General features: G+C 49.5%; 1 non-coding gene across 1 annotated transcript; it reads left to right on the top strand.

Moving 5' to 3' along the window:
- Window positions 1–11,782: 11,782 nt before the first annotated feature.
- LOC119733466 lies at window positions 11,783–11,975 on the top strand. The gene has a single exon (XR_005271837.1). It is a non-coding gene; the product is annotated as a U2 spliceosomal RNA (small nuclear RNA).
- Window positions 11,976–12,234: the final 259 nt, after the last annotated feature.

Here is a 12,234-nt window from a genome sequence, read left to right as displayed (position 1 = left end):
GTGCGCCGTCGAGCTGCGGTTCGGCGGCGAAGTTACGCCGAAACTAGTTTTTTCGGAATTTAGTAAGTTGGGAATTGTGGCCAAGGACCACCTGTCGGCTGTCCAGCCTTTGCCAGGGCATCGATTCGATGTTGTGTTCAAGACGCCAGAACTGGCGAAGACGTATCAACCGTCCCTGACATCCATCCCCGGATGTCAGGTGATTGCTTTTGATGGCATTGCCATTGTGACGATGCACTATGTTTGTCTTAGCATCGACGACAATATTGTTCGTCGTTTGCTGAGTGCCTATGGCGAGGTTCTCCAGGGTCGGTTTTGTACCCACGCTGGAGAGCCTACGATCTTCAACGGTACTAGGCAGTACCGTATGAGGATCAAGAAAAACATACCGTCCGTTATGCGGATTGGTAATAGAAATGCCTGGGTGTCCTACATTGGACAGCCCAGGACTTGTGCAAAGTGTGGCCAGCAGGGCCATTTTGCTAATTCCTGTAAGCAGGAAAAGTGCTATAAGTGCCTTGGTGTGGGGCACGTGGCTTCCTCGTGCCCCAACCGAGTTGTCTGTACTGTTTGCGGGGAGGAGGGGCACAACTTTAAGATGTGCCCTAACTCCTTTGCAAACAAAGTAGTTCCTAAACGCACCTGGGCTCAGGTGGTGCGGGAGGAGACGACTTCGTCGACTCCTGCCGAGCCTGAGTCCCAGGCTGCTGCCTCTGATGCATCTCCATCTAGCTCGTCAACCGTAGGGGAGACCCCACCCACTAAGCTTAACAGCACCGCGCCGGAGGACGGCTTGTCTAGCCGTCCGAAGGTGCGGTGTAGTTCCTGCAATACGCAGGTTGGACCCTACGGGGTTGATGCTTTATGTATTTCCTGTGACTGCCCCATCGGTCACAGGAAAATCACTGTTCTTTCTTGTGCTGATTGCACTAATGTTAACGGCCCGCCGCAAATTGTTTGCAGTGAGCCTGAGTGCAACACTTTTCTGCTGGAACGCCAGCGAAAAATCCCAAAGGTTCCTGCTGGTTCCAGCAGGAAAAGACCAAGTAACAGAAAGAGGCGTGTAATTTCTTCCTCATCTTCGGATGAGGAAGTACAACACAAAAAAAGTTCTCCTCCTTCACTGACGCCCGTGCTCCGCATTGCTTCCGAGAAGGAACTTTCCGGCTCGGGCTCTGAGGGCATGGAAACATGTAGCGAGACCCCTGATGCCCCACAAGAGGTTCTTAAAGGACCTACCGTTGCCGTAGTAAGGAAAGCCAGACTTAAACTTAAAAGTCTTAAGCTTCCTGGGATCCAAGAAAATTTGATCCCTTGCAGCGTTCCTGCTTGCAAGGAGGTTTTCCAGGCTTGGTCTGAGCTTAATAGCCACAGGGTGACAGTCCATCAGGATAAGTCCCCTGTGGAATTCAAGTGTCCCCGCTGTGACAAGACCACCCGGTCTTCTTATGACTGGTTTAGCCACCTGATCCAGGAACATGCACATTTCGTTTTGGATGCCGGATCGGCGGACCTTAGGTCCTATTTGAAGTATTGAGTATTTTTTTCTAGGCAAAATGACGCCTTCATCAGTCTGTTTCTTTTCCTTTCTTGTATTTATTTCAATGATTTCCATTATTTCATTGAATGTTAATGGAATGCGTGATTCCCTGAAAAGAAAACGCATTTTTCAGTTTTGTCATCATTATGACATATCCTGCCTGCAGGAATGTCATATCACCCCTGCAGATTTGGCTTTATGGAGTGCAGAATGGAGGGGAGAGATGTTTGCCAGTTTTGGCACATCTTTCTCCTCTGGTACTGTAATTCTTATTCCTAGGCGTAGTCCTTTACGTTTTTTCGATTCTTCAGTGGATACTGAGGGTCGTATTATTAGCGGTACCCTCCAGGGTCACGGGAGTAGTGTTAATCTCTGTGTAGTTTACGCTCCCACGGACCCTGGAGCCCGTCGTCTTTTCTTTTCTAATCTGGCCTCTCATTTGAGAGGCAATCATCCAATTATTTTGTGTGGCGATTTTAATTGTGTTTTGGACATCCATTTGGACCGTCGCGGTTCTGCTGCTACTTCGTGTGGTTTGGGAGCCGCGGAGTTGCGGCAGCTTTTGTCCACTTTTTCCCTAAAAGACTGTTGGAGAGATCGTTTTCCTAATGTTCATTCTTTTACCTGGCGAAATGCGGCGAACTCCGCCTCCAGTAGGCTGGACCGTTTTTACGTGTCCCGTCTGCTGGATGTGGAGTCTTGTTCGCACTCGCCCTGTTATTTGTCTGATCATGATGCTATTACTTTGAAATTTACCTTCCCCTCTTCTCCCGGCATCGGGAGCGGTTACTGGAAGTGTAATGTCTCCATCCTTTCTGATGCCGTTTTTAGAGAAGAGTTTACGCAAGCTTATTTAGGTTGGCGTTCGCTCAAGGAGGGGTTTGATAATGAACTCCTCTGGTGGGAGGACGTCAAATTGCGTTCCAAGCAAATGTTGGTCAGCTTTTCTAGCCGCTTAGCCAGGAAACGACGGAAGAAAAGGGAGGACTTAATGTCTTCTCTTAAATCTGTTCTTCTTGATTTGAATAGTGGGGATTCTAACCCCGCGCTTCTAGCCCAGTATGACTCTTTGAAATGGAGATTGGAGACATTGGATGACTTTGAAGCTGAGGGGGCTCGAATACGTTCTCGTGTCCGTGTCCTCAATGATGCGGAGAAGCCATCCAAGTTTTTCTTTCGGCTGGAGTCCGAGCAAGCCAGAAAAAAGTTTATTTCTTCTGTCCGCGGTGCCGACGACGTTGTTGTCGAGACTTCGGCAGAAATTGCCTCTGTTTATCGGTCCTTTTATTCCGATTTGTTTAGCGAGGAGCCGGTAGAGGAGGATCTCCAGTCTCCCTTTCTAGACTCGTTAACCTCCAGAGTCCCTCATGACCTTTTTTTGGATTTCGAGAGTCCACTTGAACTCTCGGAGTTGACCGATGCACTGAAGGGGATGGCCAACTGTAGGACCCCTGGTGGGGACGGACTTCCCAGGGAATTTTACATTTCCTTCTGGGAGTTGTTAGGTCCAGACCTGCTGGGGGTTTTTCGTTGTGCTTATAAGTTGAATTGTTTAGCTGTTTCTCAGCGGTCGGGCATTCTAACTCTATTAGAAAAGCCCGGTGACCCGTTAGATCCCCGTAATAAACGGCCAATTTCTTTGCTGAATGTTGACTACAAAATTTTGTCGAAGGCCTTATGCTTACGTATCAGCAAAGTGCTGCCAGACATCATCAGTCCTTTCCAGACTTGCGGCGTCAAGGGGAGGTCCATCCACGACAACATCAGACTCCTACGGGATCTGGTGGCGTATGTGGATGGAAAGAACCTTGACTGCCTTGTAATCTCTTTAGATCAACAGAAGGCTTTCGACAGAGTTAACTGGAATTTTTTGTTTAAAGTCATGAGTCGTTTTGGGTTCGGCCCTAACTTTTTGCACTGGGTCAAACTTTTGTACACCGACATTTCTAGTCAAGTTTTAGTTAATGGTGTTCTTTCTGATCCGTTTGGTTTGTCGAGGGGAGTGAGGCAGGGATGTCCCCTATCTCCTCTCCTCTACGTTCTTTTTATTGAGCCGTTTGCGGCTACAGTTATCCGTGACGGTCGCATCGGTGGCCTGGTGGTTCCAGGCAGCAGTGGTTTGCAGTGCAAAGTCGTTCAGTACGCTGACGACACCACTTGCATTGTCAGGGATCGCTTGTCGCTGGTGCGACTGTTCGGTATCATTAAACAGTATGAGTTAGCGAGCGGTTCTCGCCTGAATATGGCCAAATCTCAGGGCCTCATTTTCGGGGCCTGGCCTGATGATATGTCTTCTCTGGTTGACATTAAGTGGACCAGAACTCCCATTAAAATTAATGGTATTTTTGTTGGTAAGGGAAACATGGGTGAGAAGAGCTGGAAGGAACGAATTCCAGCTCTGCTCACTTGTCTTACTAAATGGAAAGGGAGAAATCTTTCTCTTCTTGGTAAAGTTTTGGTTGTTAATTCAGTTATTCTTTCGCCTCTGTATTATCTAGCGCCTATTTACCCCCTCCCCGCCTCGGTGGAGAAGGTGGTGAACAAGGCTATTTTTGGTTTCATTTGGTCTAATAAGACCGAGTTGGTTTCGCGCCCAGTCCTTTTTCAACCTGTTGATCAGGGTGGGCTGGGCGTAGTTAATATCAGACATAAATGTGATAGTCTTTTTGTTCGGGGTTTGAGGAGCGTGTTGGATGTTGATGGTCCTCCTTGGAGGTTTTTTGCCCTTTATTGGGTAACATTTTCGTTGCGTAGTATCCTGCCTGTTGGGTTTTGGTCTAACAGCAGGCCGCACGCCTTGAACCTCACTTCTTGGTATGGGTATTTTTGCAAGCTGGTCTTGCTTGTTTTTAAGCTGGCTCCGAATTTTGCCTGGGAAGCGGGTACCTCCCGCCAATTATACCTGATTTTTTTCGGCCAAGATCCTGTTAGGAAACCGGTCTTAGTCCTCCAAGACTTAGCCTTGGTTTTTAAATTTGCTAACTGCTCCGTTTTGGATCACCGTCTCCGGGATCTGAACTGGAGAATCATTTGGCGGGCCGTGAAAACGGCCCAAAAAGTTCTTAATTGGGGTTATGGGGCCGGCAAGTGCCCCCGCGCCGGTTGTGGCCAACCGGAAACTATTAACCATGTTTTTTGGGATTGTGCCTTTGTTTCTATTCCTTGGGGTTGGGTTGAACATGTGGGTGGGAGGATCTTGGGGGAACATTTCTCCCTGACCGCACCTTGTGTATTGTATGCTGATGGTTTGAATAACCGTGCAGATTGTGTTTTGGTTTGGTACTTGATCTGCGTTGTCAAGTGGCTTATTTGGTCTTCGCGTTGCGAGACCTTGTTCGATAAGTCTACTGCCAGCGCAGATATTGTTCTCCATCGGATTAAGCGCGCGGTCAGGGATAGAATTCGTGCTGATTTTGCTAGGCTGACCGAAGACGGCTTCCGTGCTACGTGGTGCGTGCGGGGAATTCTCTGCACAGTCGTCGGAGGTCAGCTAATTCTTCGCCTTTAGGTTTTTGAAACCCTTGGTGTTTGCTGTTTAGACCCTTTAGGTCTCTTCTGTGTGGGAGAATTTTTGCTCCTGGTTTACTGGGACCCTTTTGGTCCCTTTTGTGTGGGAGCTTTCAGCTCCTGGTTTTGGGGCCCTTTAGGCCCTTTTTTAGTAGAATCATGGCATCTCTTTAGAGCCTTGTGTCGAACCTGTGAGAGTCTTCGCTCTCATGTTTTAGACCCTTTAGGTCTTTTTTATCGAAGTTTGGAAGTTTCGTCTGGATGTGTATAGTATGCATTTTGTTTGAATATGGTTTTCGGCAGACAGTTAGGGTCGTACCCTACCATGGTAACGCGTGGGTAGCGTGGCTACACAGTTTGTTTGTCTTGTCCGTGTTAAGTGTTTGTCAGTTTAATTATTAGGCAAAGGGTAGGGAGGCTCGTAGCCTCACTTACTAAGGTGTAGTGTGACTACCCTATCCTGGGATCTTCTTTAGGAGGATCCCGAAACCAAAAAATTAGTATCTGTTCTTTTCAGACAGCCACGCCTCCCCGGAGCTCCGGGTTGTCTTTGAAGAAAATCGAGTTTTTAGATCGAGTGAGAGGATAATTTTGATATCCACCTTTTTGTCTTGGTTTATAGACCAAGTGGGTCTAGTTTTTACAGATTTTTGTTTCATTTTTGGTGATATTTTGGGTGTTTTTCGTGTTGGTTTTTCGTTGCTGGCTGTGTACGCAGTGCTGTACACGCCAGCCTATTCATTTGTACACGTCTATTGTTTGGGCCGTGGCAGCGTGCACGGCCCATTCGTTTCTACGTGTTTCTTTGTTTAGGCCGTGGCAGCGTGCACGGCCCTATTCATTTGGGTGGGGCTGTGCGTGTGCATAGCCCCGTGAAGTCCTTTGTTGGGGGAATTTTTTCCTTTCTTTAGTGTTTGCGGGGTTGGGACCCGTGTGCTTGTGCTGCGGCTTGTGACCCGTTACGCAGCCGGCTACCGCCGTTACACTAGGTGGTGGGTCGGCAGCGGGGAGCGGGCCGTAGCGCGGGTATTGCGGGCCTGTAGGCTCGGGGTTCTCTGCACTACACCGGTGGGGAATTTCGGGTCTGCGGGGCCTGGCCTCCGCGTTCATTTTTCTTTCTTTATCACAGGTAGGCAGTTGCTACCTGTGATTTATCTTCTTGTTGAGTGAGTCAGCAGTTGTGACTCACTCTTCGTTGTATATATTTAATATAGTCAATACCGTTACAAGCTTGTAACGGTATTTTTATTTTTGTGAAAGAAATCCAAGTCGGATTTTTCCTTTCCCTTTTTCTTTCTTGGCTTAGCATGCCGTCAAACGCTAGCGAAGCCAGGCGTCTCCGAGCCCTCGAACTTAGTTTTGGGGGCAAGGAGACGTCAAGTGATGTGTTCAAGGCCCTCAGGGGGGTCGGGATTATCCCGGCCACTCACCTTGAGGCCTTGCAACCTTTACCTGGCGGCCGATTTGACATGACGTTCAAATCGGTCGCACTAGCTCGAAAGTTTGAGCCAGTTTTAGACCGGCTTCCAGGTTGCCGTGTTTCATCATTCGGCCTGAAGCTGGTCACTGTCAAGTACATTGAGATGGACGTGGACGACAATGTCGTCCGGTCCATCTTGTCTAGGTACGGCAGGGTCCACAAGGGAAGATTCCAAACCTACCCCGAGGAACCTGCCGTATTCACTGGCACCCGACAGTACTTAATGTCGGGTGTCAAATCTATACCGTCGGTTCTCCGCATTGGGAACCGCAACGCCTGGGTCGGCCACTCCGGCCAAACCCGGACGTGCGCCCGGTGCGGGGACCCGACACACTCGGCAAACAAATGTAGTACCGTAAGGTGCTACAAATGTTTGCTTGTAGGCCACCCTTCTGGGGAATGCCCCAACAGGGTGGTTTGTACTTTGTGCGAGGAGGAGGGGCATGGCTTTAAGCTGTGTCCCAAATCCTTCGCCAGGAAAGTTCAGCCCACCAAACGGTGGGCTGATGTAGTAGTGCAGGGGAAGTCTGCTCCGGTACCATCTGTTGGAGCGGAATCCTCTCCTGCCAAATCTAGTGGGTTGGAGTCTTCTCCGTCTTCCCCCGAGTCCACGCCCGTTTTGGACGTGGCGGCGGCGGAGAAGTCCAACCCAGCTGTAACTCCCGGGTCTGATTTGTCAGACTCGGAGAGTTCCGAGTCTTCGAATTTTGAATTGCCTCGAGCATCGTGCATTCAATGCTCGAGGCAGATAGGCCCTCTGAAGTCTCCGGTCGCGTGGGAATGTTTCCATTGCGACCGTGGGATTTCGAGGGCTATGCCCTTTCATGTGGCCGGCTGCGCAGACTGCACGGGTATTAACACCAAGCCCGTGGTGTCTTGCGACGCCATTGACTGCCAGGCGGCTGCAATAGATAGGGCGGTGGGTTTTTTACCCGTTAGAGGGAAGAGGAAGATGAAGAAGAGGGCTCGTCATCCCTCTTCTGGCTCCGATTCTCCCTCTTCGGGTGCAGTCCCCAAAACAATCTCGGGGAAATGTCTCTCAGACTCATCTGAGTCTGAGATGAAAGTGGATGAGCCTACAAGCTCATCCAAAACTAGTGCTGTCCCCCGCACAACACCTTTGGGGGACACACAAACTAGCCGGTCCGAGCCCCAGGGCCCGGATACGGACAAGCGGGTGGGGGACAGTAGTTCTCCCCCCGCTGCCACTCTAGACTCGGGTGGTAAACCGAAAGGTGATCCACCCGAGTAATATGTTCACTTCAGCACACCATGGTCAATTTGCTTTCATTGAACGTCAATGGAATGCGTGACCCCGTGAAGAGGAGACGCGTTTTTAGTCTTTGTCGGGAGTATGATATTTCCTGTCTTCAGGAGTGTCATATTTCTGGCAATGACGATTTAGTTTCTTGGCAGGCGGAGTGGAGGGGGAAGATTTTTGCCAGTTTTGGCACATCTTCTTCCTGCGGGACCGTCATCCTTCTGCCTGCCAAAAGTCCTTTTGAATTTTCTGATCTTTCCATCGATTCTGATGGAAGGATCGTTTCTGGAATTTTGCGCGGTCCGGGGGGAGGAAAGGGTGTGCGATTGTGCACAGTTTATGCCCCGACTGACCCCAGGTCGCGTCGTCTCTTCTTCACGGAGTTGTCTTTTTTCTTGACGGGTAGTTGTCCTGTTATTTTAACAGGAGACTTCAACTGTGTCCTGGATTTAGAGCTTGACCGCCGTGGTTCGGATTCCACATCTTGTGGGATCGGCGCCGCGGAGCTCGGTCACCTCATTTCCGACTTTTCTTTTGAGGACTGCTGGCGGTCTTTCAACCCGTCCACGCATTCTTTTACATGGCGAAATGCGGCAAACACGATCACTAGCCGGCTGGATCGTATTTACACATCCAGTTCGGTGGGTGTCGTGTCTTGCGGGCATTCGCCATGCTATTTCAGTGACCATGACTGTGTTGATTTGAAATTTAATTTCCCGGAGATTGCCGGCGCCGGTCGGGGTTTTTGGAAATGTAATGTTTCCGTCCTGGCCGACGCTGGCTTTCAAACGGATTTCAGAAAGGCTTATGCGGGCTGGCGGACTCTCAAGGAGGGGTACGGAAACGAACTCCTCTGGTGGGAGGACGTCAAGTCCCGCATTAAGCGATTTATTATTTCCTTTTCTTGCCGGTTGGCAAGAAATAGACGACGGCGCAGGGAGTCACTTGTGGCTGCCCTGCGCTCAGTCGTTTCCGCCCTCAATTCCGGGCAATGTAACCCTGAGGTTCTTGCTCGGCACGAGGAAATTAGAAACGAGCTTGCTAAACTGGACGACTTTGAAGCGGAGGGGGCTCGGATCCGCGCGCGGGTTCGTGACCTCGAGGAAGGGGAGAAGCCGTCCAGGTATTTTTACCAGCTCGAGACCTCTCAGGCTCGGAAGAAAACTATTTCTTCCGTTTATAGTCCTGGAGGGGACATTGTTTCCTCTCCGGAAGAAATCTCGACAGTTTATAGAGATTTTTATCTCGATTTGTTTTCGGCCGAGCCTGTGGAGGTTGAATCGCAGTCTCCGTTTCTGGACTCTCTGTCCAATGTTTTGGACGAAGCTAGCCGCATTGACTTGGACAGCCCACTTGGGCTGCCTGAGCTCGATGTGGCTCTACGTAGTATGGCCAACGGTAAGACTCCTGGTGGGGACGGCCTGCCCAAGGAATTCTACGTGAAGTTCTGGGATTTGGTCGGTCCCGACCTTCTCGGGGTCTTCCGTTGTGCCTTTTCTTTAAATAGTCTAGGTGATTCCCAGCGATTGGGAATCATCACACTTTTAGAGAAGGGTGGGGATCCGCTTGATCCTAGGAACAAGCGTCCTATATCCCTTCTTAATGTTGACTACAAGATCCTGTCGAAGGCCTTGTGCCTCCGCCTTGGTCGGGTGTTGCCCGACATTGTCGGTCATTTTCAAACTTGTGGCGTCAAGGGGAGGTCCATCCATGATAATATCAGACTCCTTCGGGATCTGGTAGCATTCGTGGATGGGAAGAACCTTGACTGCCTTGTTATTTCCCTAGACCAGCAGAAGGCCTTTGACAGGGTCAATTGGGATTTTCTTTTTAAAGTCCTCGACCGTTTTGGTTTTGGACCTAATTTTAGGCACTGGATAGAGCTGTTGTACACAAACATATCCAGTGCCGTTTTAACTAATGGTTCTCTTTCAGAACCCTTTTTAGTCACGAGGGGAGTGAGGCAGGGTTGCCCCCTCTCCCCTCTTTTATACGTGCTTTTTATCGAGCCTTTTGCTCAGACTGTCATTAAAGATAGCCGTCTTGCCGGCCTGACAATCCCTGGGGCCAGTGGCCTCGAATGCAGGGTTCTGCAGTACGCAGACGATACAACCTGCATAGTTCGGGATTTCAGATCGGTGAGGCGGTTGTTTGGCATCATCGATGCATTTTCTCGTGCGAGCGGGTCTCGCCTTAACTTCGCCAAGTCGAAAGGCTTGGTTTTTGGCTCATGGCCCGACTGCCTTCCCGACGAGGTCCCTATCCAGTGGACCAGAGACCCGATTAAAATCAACGGTGTCTGGGTTGGCGGTGGGGACATGGGCCCTATGAATTGGAGAGAGCGGATCCCCAATCTTCAGTCCACTTTGGACATGTGGAAAGGGAGAATGCTCTCTCTTTTAGGCAAGGTGTTGCTGGTCAACACCTTGATTTTAACTCCGTTGTTTTTCTTGGCCCCGGTTTATCCTCTGCCGGTTTCGGTAGAGAGGGTTATCAACCGGGCCATTTTTTCGTTTATTTGGTCTGGCAAGACTGAACTTGTAAAAAGGTCAGTCCTTGTCCAGACTTTAGCTAATGGTGGCCTTGGGGTCACCAATATTCGTCACAAATGTGACGCTTTCTTTGTCAGTGGGTTTAGGGTTTTGTTGAGTGACGATGGTCCTCCTTGGAGATTTTTTTCTCTGTACTGGGCGGCCTCGTCACTCCTTGGGGTTCTCCCCCGTAACATCTGGAGGAATGATACCCCACACGCCCTCCAACCCACTGGGTTTTATCGCCATTTTTGCAGGCTGGTCCTGCTTGTATCTACAATTTCGCCGGATATTGACTGGGGGCCAATTACGGTCCGACAACTGTATGACCTGTTGTCAGGTCAGCAGCCGATCCAGTGTCCGGCGGTTAGGTGCGATGATTTTCTTCATCTTTTTAAATTGTGTCACTCCTCCAATTTGAGTAACCGCTTGCGCGACTTGAATTGGAGGGTGATATGGGGAGCCTTGAAAACTTCCCAACGTTTAGGCCATTGGGGCATTGGTGACGGCCAGTGTCCTCGGGTTGGCTGTGCCGCTCCCGAATCACTGGGCCACGTTTTCTGGGACTGCCCTTTTGTTTACATTTTGTGGGCATGGGTCGAACACGTTGGTGGTAAAGCCCTGGCCCGCTATTTTTCCCTGACCCGCTCCTGCGTTTTGCATGGGTCAGGGCTAGAGACCAGGCCAGACTCTCTTCTGGTCTGGTATTTGATTAGCACGGTGAAGTGGTTGGTTTGGTGTTCGCGCTGTGAGACATTGTATGATGGCTCACGGCCGGATGCCGACCACGTGCTTCACCGTGTCAAGGCTGCGGTCAAGAACCGCATTCGTTTAGACTTCGTCCGGCTGGACCGGGCCAAGTTCCGCACCATCTGGTGCGTGCGGGGAGCGGTATGTTTCATCAGAGACGACCAACTTGTCTTTAGGTTGTGATTTTTTTTTTTTTTTTGCACTATTACAGCCTTGAGACTTTCGCTCCTTGTTTATCTCGGGCCCCTTAGGTCCTTTTTTGTGGGAGCCTTTTGCTCCTTGTTTTTTGGGACCCTTTAGGTCCCCTTTTTGTGGGAGTTCTTTTGCTCCTGGTTTTGGGGCCCCTTAGGCCTTTTTTTACTAAGCTTGGCTTTTTGCTGGCTTTTGTTGTTTAAGGACCGTTTCGGTTCCTTAGGTCGGACCTGTGAGCGTTTTCGCTCTGTTGGTTAGGACCCTTTAGGTCCTTTTTATTGTATGTTTGCTCGCATGAGCGTTGTTGAGTCCGGAAGTTTCATGGTATAGTTTTCTGTTTGTATATTTTCCTGCCAGTCAGTTAGGGTCGTACCCTACCATGGTAATGCGTGGGTAGCGTGGCTACACAGACTGCATGTCTTGTCTTTGTCAAGTGTCTGTTTGTTCTTGATAGTAGGTAAAAGGGTAGGGAGGCTCGTAGCCTCACTTACTAAGGTGTAGTGTGACTACCCTATCCTGGGATCTTCTTTAGGAGGATCCCGAAACCAAAAAATTAGTATCTGTTCTTTTCAGCTTAATATCTGAAACGCTGTTCATTGAACAGCCAGTATATTAAACTGATTTTTGGATTTGGGCCGTGGAATAGAGGCTTGCCTCGTCCCGGCCACGGGTTGGCCCGGTATAGCAGTACATCCGGGATTCGGCCCACTCCCTTCGGGGAACATAAATTAATACAAAAACAGGTTCTGACTACGGTGCCCCGTCGTTAAAGGTTCGTTTTCTTTTGACGTTTTGGTGACAGGGCTTTCACATTGAATTACGGTAAATATTAGTAAGTGTGTAAAGTCTTGTTAAATTATGATGTTGGCGTTTCCATTGATTTCCGTTCAAGGTGTAAAAAAAAAAAAAAAAAAAAAAGGCTTGGCCACGACCCCTCTGTGTCTGGTTATAAATGTATTGTTTGAGTCTCGTT

This window comes from Patiria miniata, unplaced genomic scaffold, assembly GCF_015706575.1.
Source record: "Patiria miniata isolate m_02_andy unplaced genomic scaffold, ASM1570657v1 HiC_scaffold_25, whole genome shotgun sequence".
Classification (NCBI taxonomy): Eukaryota; Metazoa; Echinodermata; class Asteroidea; order Valvatida; family Asterinidae; genus Patiria; species Patiria miniata.
The sequence above is the reverse complement of the archived record's forward strand: the minus strand, read 5'-3'. Positions and strand labels throughout refer to the sequence as shown.